Below are 22,152 nucleotides of genomic sequence, written 5' to 3'. Positions count from 1 at the left end.
TAGTTATAACACTAACCCTAACCATACCTCTACTGTAGTTATAACCCTAATCCTAACCATACCTCTACTGTAGTTATAACACTAACCCTAACCGTACCTCTACTGTAGTTATAACCCTAATCCTAACCATACCTCTACTGTAGTTATAACCCTAACCATACCTCTACTGTAGTTATAACACTAATCCTAACCATACCTCTACTGTAGTTATAACACTAATCCTAACCCTAACTCTACTGTAGTTATAACCCTAATCCTAACCATACCTCTACTGTAGTTATAACCCTAACCATACCTCTACTGTAGTTATAACCCTAATCCTAACCATACCTCTACTGTAGTTATAACCCTAACCATACCTCTACTGTAGTTATAACACTAATTCTAACCCTAACTCTACTGTAGTTATAACCCTAATCCTAACCATACCTCTACTGTAGTTATAACACTAACCCTAACCATACCTCTACTGTAGTTATAACCCTAATCCTAACCATACCTCTACTGTAGTTATAACACTAACCCTAACCATACCTCTACTGTAGTTATAACCCTAATCCTAACCATACCTCTACTGTAGTTATAACCCTAACCCTAACCATACCTCTACTGTAGTTATAACACTAATCCTAACCATACCTCTACTGTAGTTATAACACTAATCCTAACCATACCTCTACTGTAGTTATAACCCTAATCCTAACCATACCTCTACTGTAGTTATAACCCTAATCCTAACCATACCTCTACTGTAGTTATAACCCTAATCCTAACCATACCTCTACTGTAGTTATAACACTAACCCTAACCATACCTCTACTGTAGTTATAACACTAACCCTAACCATACCTCTACTGTAGTTATAACCCTAATCCTAACCATACCTCTACTGTAGTTATAACCCTAACCATACCTCTACTGGAGTTATAACACTAACCATACCTCTACTGTAGTTATAACCCTAACCCTAACCATACCTCTACTGTAGTTATAACACTAATCCTAACCATACCCCTACTGTAGTTATAACCCTAATCCTAACCATACCTCTACTGTAGTTATAACCCTAACCATACCTCTACTGTAGTTATAACCCTAACCATACCTCTACTGTAGTTATAACCCTAATCCTAACCATACCTCTACTGTAGTTATAACCCTAATCCTAACCATACCGCTACTGTAGTTATAACACTAACCCTAACCATACCTCTACTGTAGTTATAACACTAACCCTAACCATACCTCTACTGTAGTTATATCCCTAATCCTAACCATACCTCTACTGTAGTTATAACCCTAACCATACCTCTACTGTAGTTATAACCCTAATCCTAACCATACCTCTACTGTAGTTATAACCCTAACCATACCTCTACTGTAGTTATAACCCTAACCCTAACCATACCTCTACTGTAGTTATATCACTAACCCTAACCATACCTCTACTGTAGTTATAACCCTAATCCTAACCATACCTCTACTGTAGTTATAACCCTAACCATACCTCTACTGTAGTTATAACCTTAACCATACCTCTACTGTAATTATAACCCTAACCATGCCTATACTGTAATTATAACCCTAACCATACCTCTACTGTAGTTATAACCCTAACCCTAACCATAACTCTATTGTAGTTATAACCCTAACCATACCTCTACTGTAGTTATAACCCTAATCCTAACCATACCTCTACTGTAGTTATAACCCTAACTCTAACCATACCTCTACTGTAGTTATAACCCTAACCATACCTCTACTGTAGTTATAGCCCTAACCATAACCATACCTCTACTGTAGTTATAACCCTAACCATACCTCTACTGTAGTTATAACCCTAATCCTAACCATACCTCTACTGTAGTTATAACCCTAACTCTAACCATACCTCTACTGTAGTTATAACCCTAACCATACCTCTACTGTAGTTATAACCCTAACTCTAACCATACCTCTACTGTAGTTATAACACTAACATACCTCTACTGTAGTTATAACCCTAACCATACCTCTACTGTAGTTATAACCCTAATCCTAACCATACCTCTACTGTAGTTATAACCCTAACCATACCTCTACTGTAGTTATAACCCTAACCCTAACCATACCTCTACTGTAGTTATAACCCTAACCATACCTCTACTGTAGTTATAACCCTAACCATACCTCTACTGTAGTTATAATCCTAACCATACCTCTACTGTAGTTATAACCCTAACCCTAACCATACCTCTACTGTAGTTATAACCCTAATCCTAACCATACCTCTAATGTAGTTATAACCCTAACATACCTCTACTGTAGTTATAACCCTAACCATACCTCTACTGTAGTTATAACCCTAACCCTAACCATACCTCTACTGTAGTTATAACCCTAATCCTAACCATACCTCTACTGTAGTTATAACCCTAACATACCTCTACTGTAGTTATAACCCTAACCATACCTCTACTGTAGTTATAACCCTAACATACCTCTACTGTAGTTATAACCCTAACATACCTCTACTGTAGTTATAACCCTAACCATACCTCTACTGTAGTTATAACCCTAACCATACCTCTACTGTAGTTATAACCCTAATCATAACCATACCTCTACTGTAGTTATAACCCTAACCATACCTCTACTGTAGTTATAACCCTAACCATACCTCCACTGTAGTTATAACCCTAACCCTAACCATACCTCTACTGTAGTTATAACCCTAATCCTAACCATACCTCTACTGTAGTTATAACCCTAACATACCTCTACTGTAGTTATAACCCTAACCATACCTCTACTGTAGTTATAACCCTAACATACCTCTACTGTAGTTATAACCCTAACATACCTCTACTGTAGTTATAACCCTAACCATACCTCTACTGTAGTTATAACCCTAACCCTAACCATACCTCTACTGTAGTTATAACCCTAACCATACCTCTACTGTAGTTATAACCCTAATCCTAACCATACCTCTACTGTAGTTATAACCCTAACCATACCTCTACTGTAGTTATAACCCTAACCATACCTCCACTGTAGTTATAACCCTAACCATACCTCTACTGTAGTTATAACCCTAACCATACCTCTACTGTAGTTATAACCCTAACCATACCTCTACTGTAGTTATCTATCTGTATTATCTAACCCTACAGCTACTGTAGTTATTCTACAGCATAACGGGACAGCCAGTCATGTCAAGTACTGGTTCTCTGTCTGTGTCATTTAACCCTACATCTACCTTCCCTTATCTATCTGGGCCATCTAACCCTAACCATACAGTACATCTACTGTAGTGCTCGGTCTGTGTCAATTATTTCATGTGCACATGACACTTCCCCCCAACTGGAGCACAACACTCTGCCTCTACCTTTAGTTCCAGTTCCAGAGCTTCCCCATTTAGTTCACATTATTGACCAAGTTCAGTCAGATAAAGTATGTGAGGTATGGGGTATATGGATACATGTTTATGACATGGGTGTTATGATAGGATTTGTGGTCTGTCTGCTGCGGAGAGGCTTTAGTGAAACCCATCCACACTTCTCCATGTGGCTAGAAACATCTATTCAAACATCCCCACATTCCCCACATTGTGTCTGTAGCTAGGGTTCCATCCAATTGGCAACATATTTTATATGTGAATATTCAAAAACGGCATAAAAAACAGATGTGCATTTTCCCACCAGATATGTTTTCTCATCAAATTGACTTGTTACGGAAAAAGGCTGTGTGTGATGACGTAGTGCACATAAAACTAACTTCTGCAGTTACATTTCAGTGTACCGAATAATAAAATATACAAGTTCCAGTGGGGAAAAAAAGTATTTAGTCAGCCACCAATTGTGCAAGTTCTCCCACTTAAAAAGATGAGAGAGGCCTGTAATTTTCATCATAGGTACACGTCAACTATGACAGACAAGATGAGAAATTTTTTTTCCAGAAAATCACATTGTAGGATTTTTTATGAATTTATTTGCAAATTATGGTGGAAAATAAGTATTTGGTCAATAACAAAAGTTTCTCAATACTTTGTTATATACCCTTTGTTGGCAATGACACAGGTCAAACGTTTTCTGTAAGTCTTCATAAGCTTTTCACACACTGTTGCTGGTATTTTGCCCCATTCCTCCATGCAGATCTCCTCTAGAGCAGTGATGTTTTGGGGCTGTCGCTGGGCAACACAGACTTTCAACTCCCTCCAAAGATTTTCTATGGGGTTGAGATCTGGAGACTGGCTAGGCCACTCCAGGACCTTGAAATGCTTCTTATGAAGCCACTCTTTCGTTGCCCGGGCGGTGTGTTTGGGATCATTGTCATGCTGAAAGACCCAGCCACGTTTAATCTTCAATGTCCTTGCTGATGGAAGGAGGTTTTCACTCAAAATCTCACGATACATGGCCCCATTCATTCTTTCCTTTACACGGATCAGTCGTCCTGGTCCCTTTGCAGAAAAACAGCCCCAAAGCATGATGTTTCCACCCCCATGCTTCACAGTAGGTATGGTGTTCTTTGGATGCAACTCAGCATTCTTTGTCCTCCAAACACGACGAGTTGAGTTTTTACCAAAAAGTTATATTTTGGTTTCATCTGACCATATGACATTCTCCCAATCCTCTTCTGGATCATCCAAATGCACTCTAGCAAACTTCAGACGGGCCTGGACATGTACTGGCTTAAGCAGGGGGACACGTCTGGCACTGCAGGATTTGAGTCCCTGGCGGCGTAGTGTGTTACTGATGGTAGGCTTTGTTACTTTGGTCCCAGCTCTCTGCAGGTCATTCACTAGGTCCCCCCGTGTGGTTCTGGGATTTTTGCTCACCGTTCTTGTGATCATTTTGACCCCACAGGGTGAGATCTTGCGTGGAGCCCCAGATCGAGGGAGATTATCAGTGGTCTTGTATGTCTTCCATTTCCTAATAATTGCTCCCACAGTTGATTTCTTCAAACCAAGCTGCTTACCTATTGCAGATTCAGTCTTCCCAGCCTGGTGCAGGTCTACAATTTTGTTTCTGGTGTCCTTTGACAGCTCTTTGGTCTTGGCCATAGTGGAGTTTGGAGTGTGACTGTTTGAGGTTGTGGACAGGTGTCTTTTATACTGATAACAAGTTCAAACAGGTGCCATTAATACAGGTAACGAGTGGAGGACAGAGGAGCCTCTTAAAGAAGAAGTTACAGGTCTGTGAGAGCCAGAAATCTTGCTTGTTTGTAGGTGACCAAATACTTATTTTCCACCATAATTTGCAAATAAATTCATTAAAAATCCTACAATGTGATTTTCTGGATTTTTTTTCTCAATTTCTCTGTTGACGTGTACCTATAATGAAAATTACAGGCCTCTCTCATCTTTTTAAGTGGGAGAACTTGCACAATTGGTGGCTGACTAAATACTTTTTTTCCCCACTGTAAATGGGTTTCCATCGCATTTTCAAATCTACTGATGGTTTTGTCACAGAAAATGTTGCACTCTGGTATTGGCACGTGCGCTCTAGTCAACAGCTCGCAGATATAGTGTGGGTATAGCTTACATGATGAGATTATTATGGACAAAATAGCAAGATTAGTTTTATTTGTAAATCGGCAGCCTAGCATCGATCATCATGCCACCAGAATAAGACCCTCGATATTTATTGGAAAGGAGCTTCAAGCTCATCACCTTGCACATTCACCACCTTGTGAAGTTTATCATAACTTATTTAATCTGTAGCCTAATATACTAATATACTAATATGCTGTATGCTTTCCCGAGTCGTAGTTAGAGGACCGTACAAGTTTACTTCGATATGATAGTTATTATATCAATATTTGTGCAAAAAAGCGTTTCCCCTGCCATTTCTTGCATAATGAATTTTACCCACACAAAAGATCCCACCTTGTCTAGTGCATTTTGTTTTGTCGACATTTGGAAAGTTTACTGATAAATTTGCTGTTTCCATCAGGCCTGTAGTGACATTTTTTAACCGACATTTACTTTACTCGCATAGAAAGTTAGGGGGGTTTCTATCTCTAGTGGGGGTTTCTGTCAGTGTAGCTACAGACTGGTTGCTGTAGTCTGTGCATCCTGCAGCCCTCACGTTTGCCTACGTCTGCCATTTCTGTGTCTGTTAAAATGGGCATGCAGTGCTGAGTCAGCCAGATGGAGTTATGACTCTGTTATCAGTATGTTGGCAGGTTGGGAGGAGCTTTGGCAGTATCATCCCTTATTTGCAAAATGCACATGCAACTCATGTTTGTTCCTATCTGCCATCCACACCAATACTTTATTGGTTTATACAGAACTTGTTGAGTTATGCATACAAGTTATGATTAAGCCCTAAGAGATTCACCAAAGGATCCTTCTAATTAACCAAAAAGGGCAGAATCATCCTCTGCCTACTGTCATATGTCATCATGTGTCACTCGGACAAGTGAACCATAGAAACATGGCATTAGAATGTAGCGGACGCTGTCGGTCGCCATCTTGGCTCTACCGTAGACTGTTTTCCCAGTGGCAGAGCCCACAGATACTGTATGTTATCATGTGTACCTCAGATAGGTGAAATTACAGTGGCAGAGCCAACAGATATGTCATCATCATGAATCACACAGTCAGATGAACCATAGAGAGGTGTCATTGAACAGTATCCACAAAGCGTCTCAGAGTAGAAAATTGGTCGTAAGTGCTGAGAATAGAGACATTTTACTCTAAAAGCTACTAAAAGCTATGCATGAAGCCTCTTTAGTCATAAGAGTCACACCTAGTCAACAGATATTTAGAACACCTCATGAGCTGCCCTAACCCGTTAAGTTACCAGCAGATGTCTTCATAATAGAAAAATGCAGTGAGTCAGTGGTTCCTGCGCCACATGCAATTGCTTTGGAGTTGTTAAAATAATGTTGTAATTCTATATGGTCAATCCATAGATAATCTGGATCTAAATGCAACATTATCTCTTATGCCTTTGACAATGATTTCACATTAGGCTTATTTCACATGATATGCCTAAATACTTATAACAAATAGGATAATAAATACACTTGTTTTTCTTTTGATTATTTACAGTGAGGGAAAAAAGTATTTGATCCCCTGCTGATTTTGTACGTTTGCCCACTGACAAAGAAATGATCAGTCTATAATTTTAATGGTAGGTTTATTTGAACAGTGAGAGACAGAATAACAACAAAAAAATCCAGAAAAACGTATGTCAAAAATGTTATGAATTCATTTGCATTTTAATGAGGGAAATAAGTATTTGACCCCCTCTCAATCAGAAAGATTTCTGGCTCCCAGGTGTCTTTTATACAGGTAACGAGCTGAGATTAGGAGCACACTCTTAAAGGGATTGCTCCTAATCTCAGCTTGTTACCTGTATAAAAGACACCTGTCCACAGAAGCAGTCAATCAATCAGATTCCAAACTCTCCACCATGGCCAAGACCAAAGAGCTCTCCAAGGATGTCAGGGACAAGATTGTAGACCTACACAAGGCTGGAATTGTCACGCCCTGACATTGAGATCTGTAGTTGGGTTGGTCAGGGTGTGAAATCTAATTTATATATTTCTATGTTGGCCGGGTGTGGTTCCCAATCAGAGGCAGCTGTCGGTCGCTGTCTCTGATTGGGGATCATACTTAGGCAGCCATGTTGCCTACCTTAGTTGTGGGATCTTGTTTCTGTTTGGCTTGTTTGATGTTTAGCCTCTTGAACTTCACGTTCTGTTGGATTTTGTTATTTTGTCTGTGTTTATTAAAATAAACGACTATGTACGCATACCACGCTGCACCTTGGTCCGATCCTTTACACAACGAACCTGACATAAGATCCCACCACCAACGGACCAAGCAGCGTGGCCAGGAGGAGCAGACATGCTGGACACAGGTGGGGAAAACATTCTGGACATGGGAGTCGATATTGGCCGGTAAGGGACCCTGGGCGAAGGAAGAAGCCCAGGCAGGAAAGGATCAACCGCGACATCGTAGTTCAAGACCGCGAAGGAAGCCCGAGAGGCAGCCCCAATAACATTTTGGGTGGGAACACACAGTGTGGTTGGCGGAGCAGCAGGAGGCCCTGGAAGGGCTTATTGTGGAGAGGGAGATAGCTATAGAAGAAGCCGCTATGATAGATGCCCTCCAAGACCTGCAGCTCAGTACTCTGAGAGAGGAGACCACCGCCTTACGGGAGTTGTTAGTTAAGAGGGAGCAGGAGCTCTCCCTTCAGAAGGAGGCGCTGCAGGAGGCCCACAGGGAGAAGGAGTCAGTGGATGCACGGAGAGAGGAGCTGGCCAGGCAACAGGAGCGTGTGACCGTGCAGGCACCAGGCTATGCCAAACCAGTGGTGCGTGTCCCCAGCCTGGTACGGCCCGTGCCTGCTCCTCGCACCAAACCAGTAGTGCGTGTCCACAGCCCAGTGCGTCCTGTGCCAGCGCCCCGCACTTGCCGGGCTCCAGTGATGATCCATGGCACGAAGCCTCCAGTGATGATCCATGGCACAAAGTCTCCTGTGATGATCCATGGCACGAAGCCTCCAGTGATGATCCATGGCACGAAGCCTCCAGTGATGATCCATGGCACGAAGCCTCCAGTGATGATCCATGGCACGAAGCCTCCAGTGATGATCCATGGCACGAAGCCTCCAGTGATGATCCATGGCCCAAAGCCTCCAGGGATGATCCATGGCACGAAGCCTCCAGTGATGATCCATGGCACGAAGCCTCCAGTGATGATCCATGGCACGAAGCCTCCAGTGATGATCCATGGCACGAAGCCTCCAGTGATGATCCATGGCACGAAGCCTCCAGTGATGATCCATGGCACGAAGCCTACAGTGATGATCCATGGCACGAAGCCTCCTGTGATGATCCATGGCCCGAAGAGTCCAGCTCCGGTCAGCTGCTCCACTCCAGTGCCAGAGCAGTCCGCTCCACCGGTGCATAGTCCAGCTCCGGTCAGCTGCTCCACTCCAGTGCCAGAGCAGTCCGCTCCACCGGTGCCTAGTCCAGCACCGGTCAGCTGCTCCACTCTAGTGCCAGAGTAGTCCGCTCCACCGGTGCCAAGTCCAGCTCCGGTGAGCTGCTCCACTCCAGTGCCAGAGCAGTCCGCACCACCGGTGCCAAGTCCAGCCCCAGTCAGCTGCTTTACTCCAGTGCCAGAGCAGTCCGCTCCACCGGTGCCTAGTCCAGCTCCGGTTATCTGCTCCCTACCAGAGCCGGGGAAGTCTGCTTCACTGGTGCCCAGTCCAGGTCCGGTCGTCTACTCTTCCCCCATGCCGGAGCCATCCACTCCACCTGGGTCCGAGCCGGAGCCAGACGTCAACCCCTCTCCAGGGTCGGGGTCTCCCACACCAGGGTCCAGACAGGACTTGGAGCATCGCGGGAGGACTGCTGGGCCGGGACCAGACGTCAGCCCCTCTCCAGGGTTCGAGGGCTCCCACACCAGGGTCCAGACAGGGCTTGGTGCATTGTGGGAGGACTGAGAGGGGGAGCATCGCGTCGGGGTCCAGACCGGACCGGGCGTGCAAAGGGGAGGCAGGATGGGAGAAGAGTTTACTGCCTACGGCTAGATGCCCACCCGGACCCTCCCCTAATGAGTCTGGTTTTTGCGGCCGGAGTCCGCACCTTTGGGGGGGGGTTACTGTCACGCCCTGACATTGAGATCTCTAGTTGGGTTGGTCAGGGTGTGAAATCGTATTTATATATTTCTATGTTGGCCGGGTGTGGTTCCCAATCAGAGGCAGCTGTCGGTCATTGTCTCTGATTGGGGATCATACTTAGGCAGCCATGTTGCCTACCTTAGTTGTGGGATCTTGTTTCTGTTTGGCTTGTTTGATGTTTAGCCTCTTGAACTTCACGTTCTGTTGGATTTTGTTATTTTGTCTGTGTTTATTAAAATAAATGACTATGTACGCATACCACGCTGCACCTTGGTCCGATCCTTTACACAACGAACGTGACAGCAATGGGCTACAAGACCATCGCCAAGCAGCTTGGTGAGAAGGTGACAACTGTTGGTGTGATTATTCGCAAATGGAAGAAACACAAAAGAACTGTCAATCTCCCTCGGCCTGGGGCTCCATGCAAGATCTCACCTCGTGGAGTTGCAATGATCATCAGAATGGTGAGGAATCAGCCCAGAACTACACGGGAGGATCTTGTCAATGATCTCAAGGCAGCTGGGACCATAGTCACCAAGAAAACAATTGGTAACACACTACGCCGTGAAGGACTAAAATCCTGCAGCACCCGCAAGGTCCCCCTGCTCAAGAAAGCACATATACAGGGCCATCTGAAGTTTGCCAATGAACATCTGAATGATTCAGAGGAGAACTGGGTGAAAGTGTTGTGGTCAGATGAGACCAAAATTGAGCTCTTTGGCATCAACTCAATTTGCCGTGTTTGGAGGAGGAGGAATGCTGCCTATGACCCCAAGAACACCATACCCACCGTCAAACATGGAGGTGGAAACATTATACTTTGGGGGTGTTTTTCTGCTAAGGGGACGGGACAAATTCACCGCATCAAAGGGACGATGGACGGGGCCATGTACCGTCAAATCTTGGGTGAGAACCTCCTTCCCTCAGCCAGGGCATTGAAAATTGGTCATGGATGGCTATTCCAGCATGACAATGACCCAAAACACACGGCCAAGGCAACTAAGGAGTGGCTCAAGAAGAAGCACATTAAGGTCCTGGAGGGGCCTAGCCAGTCTCCAGACCTTAATCCCATAAAAAATATGTGGAGGGAGCTGAAGGTTCGAGTTGCCAAACGTCAGCCTCGAAACCTTAATGACTTGGAGAAGATCTGCAAAGAAGAGTGGGACAAAATCCCTCCTGAGATGTATGCAAACCTGGTGGCCAACTACAAGAAACGTCTGACCTCTGTGATTGCCAACAAGGGTTTTGCCACCAAGTACTAAGTCATGTTTTGCAGAGGGGTCAAATACTTATTTCCCTCATTAAAATGCAAATACATTTATAACATTTTTGACATTCGTTTTTCTGGATTTTTTGTTGTTATTCTGTCTCTCACTGTTCAAATAAACCTACCATTAAAATTATAGACTGATAATTTCTTTGTCAGTGGGCAAACGTACAAAATCAGCAGGGGATCAAATACTTTTTTCCCTCACTGTAATTACCTAAAACATGTTATTTCAAGTTATCCCTTTGAAGCACAATATCACATTGTTAAAAAAGATGCCTAAATTGGGCATGCCTATAAATTGGGCAGTTGAAGGCATCTAGGGCTTATGTTTACTTTGATTGTGTTAGATGAAAATGATAGACCTTTCAAACGTTGTATGCAACGTTGTTTGCAACATTATCGGCAAGTGACTTGTCGCTCTGGATAAGAGCGTCTGTTAAATGACTTAAATGTAAAAAAAAAGGTTATGCATGCCAACATATTAGGCGATAATGAAGAGAAGTGATCGTGTCAGGCGATATTATATCAAACGTTTTACCATTGCAACATTAAGATGTACAGTCACATTCACCATGGTTGTCTGAAGCGTGCTATAGAGTTCACAGCTGGCTGCCTCATTGCGGTTGGTTATTACCCATCATTTGCATCAATGTCAATGAGCAGCATCACTGTCTTTCCTTTGCGGTACCTCAAACTGTCGTGATTACCAACTGAGAAACTTTTATGAGTTGATTTTACTCCTGGCTCAGAGTTTGTCTGGGCAGTGTCTTAACATCATCCTAAAACCTACTCTGAGCTGGGAATGTTTTTGGGCTGTCCCCGACCCCCCAAAAAAATCTTAGTCGACCGGGAGTCATCTGTTCTTTCGACCAATCGATTGGTCGTAATTTTTAAACATGTTTTTTTCCATAGACACGCCGTATGTTTGAATAAAATCAACTATATGGAGGCTACTGAGCTTGTCTGATGCTTTAAGTACTGCGATTAAAAAATGAAGACACACAAATTACTAAAGAGGGAGCCAGAGATCAATATAGCCTAACCAGAAGAAAAAAACCTGTTCCCGACCCCACCTCCTCCTGCTGCCGCTGCTGCTGGCCTTTTCAGATTCTGCCATTACGCTTCTGAAGTTGCCGGTAATAGGCTACACCAGCGGTCGGCAACCTTTTCCATTTGGAGTGCCAAGTTATCGTACCATTTCTATTGATCTGCGTGCCAGTTATGATTTTCATATGCACATTTTCATGGAACAGTTTAATTTCTTTCATATTAAAGTATTCATATCTCAAAATCAATATCATGTGATTAATCAAAATTCTATCTAAATGAAATTTATAGAAATCTAAAACTAACTTCTATTGCCATTGCCAATATGTAAAAATAGCCTACATGAACCCTACAAATAAAAACATTGCAGCCCGCAGGTAGAAAATATCCTGATAAAAATAAATATCCTATCAATCAAATTGGCTACGCATGGCCTGTCTGCAAGGAACTTGAAACATTGTATCAACTATTGTATTAACTTGGTCCAGCCCGAAGCTCGTGCTAGCAAACTTGCAACATTGTATAAGTTGAATGCACCAATTTCTATGTCGCTCTGGATAAGAGCGTCTGCTAAATGACGTAAATGTAAAATTTATAAAATATTCTGGGCCCTCAGTTTCCCATGCCAGTGAGCTCTGGACAGACAGACACAGCTGTAGATTATTTTGCGCAAGGGATAAGAAGTAATCAGGTAGGCTTATTTTAGGACGTTTCCACCGGATCAGAGTATGACATTTTTTTCCAATTTCATGCTGAGTGGTAATCGAAAGGGAGAGAGCTGGAAATATTTTTCATATAGGCTACGTTGAGGAACTATTGTTATTCTCAATGGATGTAAAAACAGACTTTGTTTACTTGCTGTTTGAGGATAAGAAAAAATTACTTTGAGAAGCTCCACAGTGATGGTGAGTTAAGACAATCAGAAATAGTATCAGATCCCCAAATGGGCCTACATTTGCACACAGGCCAGAAAGACTAGTCCTATTTCTATATGCGTAACCAGGTGTGTGTCCTTGACAGGAGCGCTCCAAACAAAAGACAATGAATAAATTGTCAACTCGTAAATGGAATGAAATAAATCAAAACTTTTTTCTCACAAGTGTAGCCTAGGTTGTGCGCTCTGCAAACAATGTTGCCACTCCTACAATGACAACGGTAAAACTGTAATAATAATATATTGAATGCATTAACAGAAATTACCGTAACCAAACCAACATTATAGATGAGAAATTATGGGAATTAACGGTAAATGTACTACTGGTGATCCTGGTGTGCCATCCCCGTGGCCTCCATAATGGATTGGTCTACTCAGACTATTAGGTTGGGTGGGGGACTCAGGTGCAGAGACGGACACACGGACAAAGAGAGTGAATTAGGATGTAGTTTATTCAACGTGTTTTGGCAGAGAGAAGCAGTTCAGGGTGGAGTAGCTTCAGGCCGGGGTAGGAGCTGAGTGGGGTGGAGAGCCAGTAGTCCTGAGAGCTGGATGACGAGGATAACAGGTAACAGAGGAGCAGGTAGCGGCGTGGGAATGGCAAGCAGGCAGGCAGCAGGAACAGACGGGATCACAGGTAGTGTAGGAACGAACTGGCGCTGGAGAGGTGTCCAGCCCGGGTAGATAACTGCTGCTTGATTGGTGACAATGAGCTGCAGCTTGATGTAACTGATCTTGTGAGAGAATGGCCACGCCCCCTGACCTAGATCCTCTGACTGGGCTGCACAGCAGGGGGAGACAGACACAAACAACACACACAGGGGAAAAAAGGGAAAGGAAAACCAGCAGGAACAGGACCAACAGTGCCGGACCGTAACAGTACCCCCCCCTCAACGGGCGCCACCCGGCGACCCACCCGGCTTGTCAGGGTGGTCCCTATGGAAGTCAGCCACTAGCTGCGGATCCAGTATAAATCGTCGGGGAATCCAGGACCTCTCCTCGGGACCGTATCCCTCCCAGTCCACCAGGTACTGAAGCCCTCTACCACGCCTCCGGACGTCCAGCAGTCTCCGCACCGTGTAGGCTGGATGGTCGTCAATAATACGCGGTGGCGGAGGGGGATCCACAGGCGGACACAAAGGGCTGGAGGAGACCAGCTTCAGCTGGGACACGTGAAATGTAGGATGGACTCTCATGGCCTGGGGAAGCTTCAACCGAACAGCCGAAGGGTTGATGATGGATTCGATCTCGAAAGGACCCAAATACCGGGGCGACAGCTTACGGGAGTCAGTGCGCAGGGGGATGTTGCTGGAGGAGAGCCAGACTCGCTGACCAGGCTGGAACTGTGGAGCGACTACCCTGTGCCTGTCCGCCACCCTCCTGTTACGCTCTGCTGTCCGTAGAAGGGCCTCACGGGTGTCCACCCACACCTTGCGGCAGCGACGAAGGTTATCCTGCACTGACGGGACGGCTAACTCCCTTTCCTGAGACGGGAACAATGGCGGTTGGTACCCCAAAGCCGCCTCAAATGGTGAGAGGCCGGTGGCAGATGAGGTGAGGGAATTGTGGGCATATTCGACCCACGGAAGATGTTTGGCCCAGGTGGACGGGTTCTGGGATGTCACACAGCGTAGAGCAGCCTCCAGGTCCTGATTGGTCCTCTCAGTCTGGCCATTGGACTGGGGATGGAAACCTGATGAGAGACTGACAGAGGCACCCAGAGCCGAACAAAACTCCTTCCATACCCGAGAAATGAACTGTGGACCTCTATCGGACACTATGTCCACAGGTATTCCATGGGGACGGAATACATGTAGGACAAAGAGGTCGGCTGTCTCACTGGCAGATGGTAATTTTGGTAATGCAACAAAATGGGCAGATTTAGAGAATCTGTCCACGATGGTGAGTATGGTGTCATTACCCTCAGACATAGGAAGTCCAGTGACGAAGTCCAAGCCCACGTGAGACCAAGGACGACTCGGGACTGGGAGAGGCCGCAGCAGGCCCGAAGGAGCCCTGTGGGAAGCCTTATTTTGGGCACAGATGGAACAGGCCGCCACGTACTCCCGGACGTCAGCCTCGGCGGATGGCCACCAAAAGTGCCTCTTCAGTAGCGATAGTGTACGTTTCATACCAGGGTGGCAGGAGAAGCGTGAGGTGTGGATCCAGTTGAGCACTTGCGGCCGCACGGCTGCGGGAACATAGAGAAGGTCGGGGGGGCCATCGGCCGGTCCAGGTTCCAACTCTTGTGCCGATCGGACGAGGGACTCGATTTCCCAATGAACAGCCGCCACCAAACAGGAAGCGGGCAGAACAGATTCAGGATTGCTGGAGTCTTCATTGTCTGTAAACTGGCGAGAGAGAGCATCAGGCTTGACATTACGTGTGCCAGGACGATATGTTAAAATAAACTTGAACCTGCTGAAGAACAGAGCCCATCTGGCCTGACGGGAGTTCAGCCTCTTGGACGACTGGATGTAAGCCAGGTTCTTGTGGTCTGTCCAGACTATGAAGGGTTGCTCTGCTCCGTCTAGCCAGTGCCTCCACTCCTCCAACGCCAACTTGACAGCAAGCAACTCCCGGTTACCCACGTCGTAGTTCTTCTCAGCAGGGGTCAATCTCCTGGAGAAAAAAGCCACAGGATGGAGCTTCTGGTCCGTGGGGGAACGTTGTGACAGGACAGCCCCCACCCCCGAATCAGAGGCGTCCACTTCCACAATAAACTGCAAACTAGTGTCTGGATGAATAAGAACAGGTGAGGTGGTGAACAGTTCCTTCAATGTACTCACGGCTGACTCGGCCTCAGGCGTCCACAGGAATGGCACCTTAGGGGAGGTGAGCTTGGTCAGGGGGGCAACCACTCGGCTGAAACCCCTGATGAAGCGGCGGTAGAAGTTGGCGAAGCCCAGGAAGCGTTGTAGCTGCTTCCGAGACGTGGGTGTGGGCCACTCCACAACCGCTCTGATCTTGTCAGGGTCTGGTGACACTTGTCCCCGCTCGATAATAAAGCCCAAAAAGGGGACGGACTGCCGGTGGAACTCACATTTTTCTGCTTTCACATACAGTTTGTTTTCCATGAGGCGTTGGAGAACCAGACGGACGTGGGAGACGTGTTCATCCTGTGACTTAGAGAATATAAGAATGTCATCCAAATAGACAAACACAAAACGGTGTAGAAAATCCCTCAACACATCGTTAACCATGGCCTGAAACACTGCTGGGGCGTTAGTGAGACCGAATGGCATGACTAGGTATTCAAAGTGTCCGAGAGGGGTATTGAACCCAGTCTTCCATTCGTCTCCCTGCCTGATCCTAACGAGGTGGTAAGCGTTCCGTAGGTCGAGTTTGGTAAACACAGTGGCACCATGAAGGGAGTCAAATGCTGAGTTGATGAGAGGCAGGGGGTATGTATTTCTGACTGTGATGTTATTTAGTCCTCTGTAGTCAATGCAGGGGCGTAATGTTTTGTCCTTCTTCTCTACAAAAAAGAACCCAGCACCAACAGCGGACGATGAGGGACGAATGATGCCAGAGGTTAGGGAGTCGCCTATGTAGGTTTCCATAGCTTCTCTCTCAGGACGGGACAGATTGAAAAGCCGACTGGACGGCAAAGGGGCTCCAGGAAGTAACTCAATAGCGCAATCGTATGGCCTATGAGGTGGTAATGAAAGTGCCTTGGACTTACTGAATACCTCGGCCAGGTCCAGGTACTCCTCAGGGACTGAAGAGAGGTCTGGAGTTTTGACAGGGGAATCAGGGGAGCCGACCGAGGGCGGAATAGCCGACCCAAGGCACACAGAATGGCAGTGAGTGCTCCAACTGTGTATTTTGTGGTTTTGCCAATCAATATGGGGGTTGTGAAGGCTAAGCCAGGGGAAACCGAGGATAAGGGGGGAGGCCGAGGAGGAGACTACTTTAAACTGGATGGTTTCTTTGTGATTGCCGGACAGCATGAGAGAAACGGGGACAGTTTGGTGGGTGATGTTGGCAAACTGATGGCCGTCAATAGCGGTTACTGTTATAGGCTTGGGCAGGGGCTTAACAGGGATCTCAGCCTGAGTGACCAGGTTAGCGTCAATGAAACTATCCTCAGCACCAGAGTCGATGAGAGCAGCTAGTGGGAGAGATAGATTCCTGAACTGGACTGTAACTGGGATCACTAGACGGGGTGTTGTGGGCATTGAGTCAGGTATAGCACTCGCAAGTACGCCCACTTTTACCTGCGAGCTTGGTCTTTTGGGGCGAACCGGACAGTTAACCAGGAAATGAGTGCGGTCCCCACAGTACATGCACTCACCAGCCCGTATGCGCCGTTCCTTTTCGACATGGGACAGACGAGCACGGCCCAGCTGCATGGGCTCGTCTAGTTCCGTGGAGGGATCCGCTGAGGTGTGTGGGCGGTGTCCGAGTGGTGGTGTAGCTCGGGCTGCAGAAAGCGAGGGAGCCCCGTTAGAGGTGTGGACCCGACCGCCCCTCTCCTGTCTCCTCTCCCGTAGCCTGTTGTCTATTCGTGTAGCAAGGGAAACGAGAACATGAAGGTTAGCAGGCTCATCACGAACAGCTAGTTCATTCTTAATCGTGTCACTTAGACCGTTAACAAACGCTCCCTGAAGAGCTTCGTCGTTCCACTTGGAATCGGCTGCCAAGGTCCAAAATTCAATGGCGTATTCAGCCACGCTACCCGTGCCCTGTCGTAGCTTCAATAGTCTCTTTGTGGCGGTCCCGGCATGGTCCGGGTGATCAAACACAACTTTCAATTGAGAGGAAAAATCGTCAAACGACAGGCTGGCAATCTGCTGAGTAGAACAAGCCGCTTCTGCCCAAATCAAAGCTTTGCCCCTCATTAACCCCAGTGCGTAATGTACCTTGGAGGATTCCGTGGAGAAAGACAGGGGCTTCTGTTGGAACACCAAGCGGCACTGAAGCAGGAAACCACGGCATTTGTTCAGGTCCCCGGTGAAAGGTTCGGGTGCGGTTGTAGGGGGTTCCCGAAGGGCAGGAGCGGATGCCGAGCCTGGAGCCACTGTAGGAGGAACAGGCGGAGGAGAAGCAGAGGGAGGAAGGGTAGTGAGTGTTACCAGGTTAGCTACCTGAGAGGTGAGATGAGATACTTGATCCAACAACTGCTGGTTGTTATCCAATAGAGTCCGGATGAGTTGGTCGTGTTGTCCCAATAGCATTCCCTGTGAATGGAGGGCGTGTTGTACGCCATCACCCGTTGTTTCATGTGGCATCTCTGCTGAGTCCATGTTTGGCCAGTTCGTTCTATTAGGTTGGGTGGGGGACTCAGGTGCAGAGACGGACACACGGACAAAGAGAGTGAATTAGGATGTAGTTTATTCAACGTGTTTTGGCAGAGAGAAGCAGTTCAGGGTGGAGTAGCTTCAGGCCGGGGTAGGAGCTGAGTGGGGTGGAGAGCCAGTAGTCCTGAGAGCTGGATGACGAGGATAACAGGTAACAGAGGAGCAGGTAGCGGCGTGGGAATGGCAAGCAGGCAGGCAGCAGGAACAGACGGGATCACAGGTAGTGTAGGAACGAACTGGCGCTGGAGAGGTGTCCAGCCCGGGTAGATAACTGCTGCTTGATTGGTGACAATGAGCTGCAGCTTGATGTAACTGATCTTGTGAGAGAATGGCCACGCCCCCTGACCTAGATCCTCTGACTGGGCTGCACAGCAGGGGGAGACAGACACAAACAACACACACAGGGGAAAAAAGGGAAAGGAAAACCAGCAGGAACAGGACCAACAGTGCCGGACCGTAACACAGACAGGCGTGAATTAGACAGGTGTCTAGTTTGCCATACTTTTTTTATATACAGCGCATTCGGAAAGTATTCATACCCCTTGAATTTTTCCACATTTTGTTACGTTACAGCCTCCTTATAAAATAGATTACATTAATTTTTTCCCTCATCAATCTACACACAATACCCCATAATGACAAAGTGAAAACAGGTTTTTAGAAATGTTTGCCAAAACAAAACAATATACACTGCTCAAAAAAATAAAGGGAACACTTAAACATCCCATCCTAGATCTGAATGAATAAAATAATCTTATTAAATACTTTTTTCTTTACATAGTTGAATGTGCTGACAACAAAATCACACAAAAATTATCAATGGAAATCAAATTTATCAACCCATGGAGTTCTGGATTTGGAGTCACCCTCAAAATTAAAGTGGAAAACCACACTACAGGCTGATCCAACTTTGATGTAATGTCCTTAAAACAAGTCAAAATTAGGCTCAGTAGTGTGTGTGGCCTCCACGTGCCTGTATGACCTCCCTACAACGCCTGGGCATGCTCCTGATGAGGTGGCGGATGGTCTCCTGAGGGATCTCCTCCCAGACCTGGACTAAAGCATCCGCCAACTCCTGGACAGTCTGTGGTGGATGGAGCGAGACATGATGTCCCAGATGTGCTCAATTGGATTCAGGTCTGGGGAACGGGCGGGCCAGTCCATAGCATCAATGCCTTCCTCTTGCAGGAACTGCTGACACACTCCAGCCACATGAGGTCTAGCATTGTCTTGCATTAGGAGGAACCCAGGGCCAACCGCACCAGCATATGGTCTCACAAGGGGTCTGAGGATCTCATTTCGGTACCTAATGGCAGTCAGGCTACCTCTGGCGAGCACATGGAGGGCTTTGCGGCCCCCCAAAGAAATGCCACCCCACACCATGACTGACCCACCGCCAAACCGGTCATGCTGGAGGATGTTGCAGGCAGCAGAACGTTCTCCACGGCATCTCCAGACTCTGTCACGTCTGTCACATGTGCTCAGTGTGAACCTGCTTTCATCTGTGAAGAGCACAGGGCGCCAGTGGCGAATTTGCCAATCTTGGTGTTCTCTGGCAAATGCCAAACGTCCTGCACGGTGTTGGGCTGTAAGCACAACCCCCACCTGTGGACGTCGGGCCCTCATACCACCCTCATGGAGTCTGTTTCTGACCGTTTGAGCAGACACATGCACATTTGTGGCCTGCTGGAGGTCATTTTGCAGGGCTCTGGCAGTGCTCCTTCTGCTCCTCCTTGCACAAAGGCGGAGGTAGCGGTCCTGCTGCTGGGTTGTTGCCCTCCTACGGCCTCCTCCACGTCTCCTGATGTACTGGCCTGTCTCCTGGTAGCGCCTCCATGCTCTGGACACTACACTGACAGACACAGCAAACCTTCTTGCCACAGCTCGCATTGATGTGCCATCCTGGATGAGCTGCACTACCTGAGCCACTTGTGTGGGTTGTAGACTCCGTCTCATGCTACCACTAGAGTGAAAGCACCGCCAGCATTCAAAAGTGACCAAAACATCAGCCAGGAAGCATAGGAACTGAGAAGTGGTCTGTGGTCACCACCTGCAAAACCAGTCCTTTATTGGGGGTGTCTTGCTAATTGCCTATAATTTCCACCTGTTGTCTATTCCATTTGCACAACAGCATGTGCAATTTATTGTCAATCAGTGTTGCTTCCTAAGTGGACAGTTTGATTTCACAGAAGTGTGATTGACTTGGAGTTACATTCTGTTGTTAAAGTGTTCCCTTTATTTGTCTGAGCAGTGTATATATTAAATATTCAGAGCCTTTGCTATGAGACTCCAAATTGAGCTCAGGTGCATCCTGTTTCCATTGATCATGCTTGAGATGCTTCTACAACTTGATTGGAGTCCACCTGTGGTAAATTCAATTGAATGGACATGATTTGGAAAGGCACACACCTGTCTATATAAGTTCCCACAGTTGACAGTGCATGTCAGAGCAAAAACCAAGCCATGAGGTCGAAGGAATTGTCCGTAGAGCTCCGAGACAGGATTGTGTCGAGGCACAGATCTGGGGAAGGGTTCCAAAAAATGGCTGCAGCATTGAAGGTCCCCAAGAACACAGTGGCCTCCATCATTCTTAAATGGAAGAAGTTTGGAACCACCAATACTCTTCCTAGAGCTGGCCGCCCGGCCAAACTGAGCAATTGGGGGAGTAGGGCCTTGGTCAGGGAGGTGACCAAGAACCCAATGTTCACTCTGACAGAGCTCCAGAGTTCCTATGTGGAGATGGGAGAACCTTCCAGAAGGACAACCATCTCTGCAGCACTCCACCAATCAGGCCTTTATGGTAGAGTGGCCAGACAGAATCCTCTCCTCAGTAAAAGGCACATGACAGCCCGCTTGGAGTTTGACAAAAGGCACCTAAAAGACTCTCAGACCATGAGAGACAAGATTCTCTGGTCTGATGAAACCAAGATTGAACTCTTTGGCCTGAATGCCAAGCATCACATCCTGGCACCATCCCTACGGTGAAGCATGGTGGTGGCAGCATCATGCTGTGGGGATGTTTTTCGGCGGCAGGGACTGGGAGACTAGTCAGGATCGAGGGAAACATGAACGGAGCAAAGTACAGAAAGATCATTGATGAAAACCTGCTCCAGAGCGCTCAGGACCTCAAACTGGGGCGAAGGTTCACCTTCCAACAGGACAACAACCCTAAGTACACAGCCAAGACAACGCAGGAGTAGCTTCGGGATAAGTCTCTGAATGTCCTTGAGTGGCCTAGCCAGAACCCGGACTTGAACCTGATCGAACATCTCTTGAGAGAATTGAATATAGCTGTGCAGCGACACTCCCCATCGAACCCGACAGAGCTTGAGAGGATCTGCAGAGGAGAATGGGAGAAAATACCCAAATACAGGTGTGCCAAGCTTGTAGCGACATACCAAAGAAGACTCGAGGCTGTAATCGCTGCCAAAGGTGCTTCAACAAAGTACTGAGTAAAGGGTATGAATACTTACAGTACCAGTCAAAAGTTTGGACACACCTGCTCTTTCAAGGTTTTTTCTTAATTTTTACTATTTTCTACATTGTAGAATAATAGTGAAGACATCAAAACTATGAAATAACACATGGAATCATGTAGTAACCAGAAAAGTGTTAAACAAATCAAAATATATTTTGAGGACAGCTTTGCACGCTCTTGGCATTCTCTCAACCAGCTTCATGAGGTAGTCATCTGGAATGCATTTCAATTAACAGGTGTGCCTTGTTAAAAGTTCATTTGTGGAATTTCTTTCCTTCTTAATGCATTTGAGCCAATCAGTTGTGTTGTGACAAGGTAGGGGTGGTATACAGAAGATAGCAATATTTGGTAAAAGACCAAGTCCATATTATGGCAAGAACAGCTCAAATAAGCAAAGAGAAACGACAGTTCCATCATTACTTTAAGAGATGAAGGTCAGTCAATCTGGAAAATTTCAAGAACTTTGAAAGTTTCTTCAAGTGCAGTCGCATAAAATA

At 46.3% G+C, this 22,152-nt stretch overlaps 1 protein-coding gene across 1 annotated transcript in view; it reads left to right on the top strand.

Annotated features, from left to right (window-relative positions):
* Positions 1-22,152, top strand: part of LOC311105316 (ecto-NOX disulfide-thiol exchanger 2-like) — a 397,866-nt gene that overhangs the window by 278,770 nt on the left and 96,944 nt on the right. The window lies entirely within an intron of this gene.

The sequence above is a fragment of the Coregonus lavaretus genome (assembly GCF_964263955.1).
Source record: "Coregonus lavaretus genome assembly, chromosome: 29".
NCBI lineage: Eukaryota > Metazoa > Chordata > Actinopteri > Salmoniformes > Salmonidae > Coregonus > Coregonus lavaretus.
This window is presented reverse-complemented; position numbering and strand designations above follow the sequence as displayed.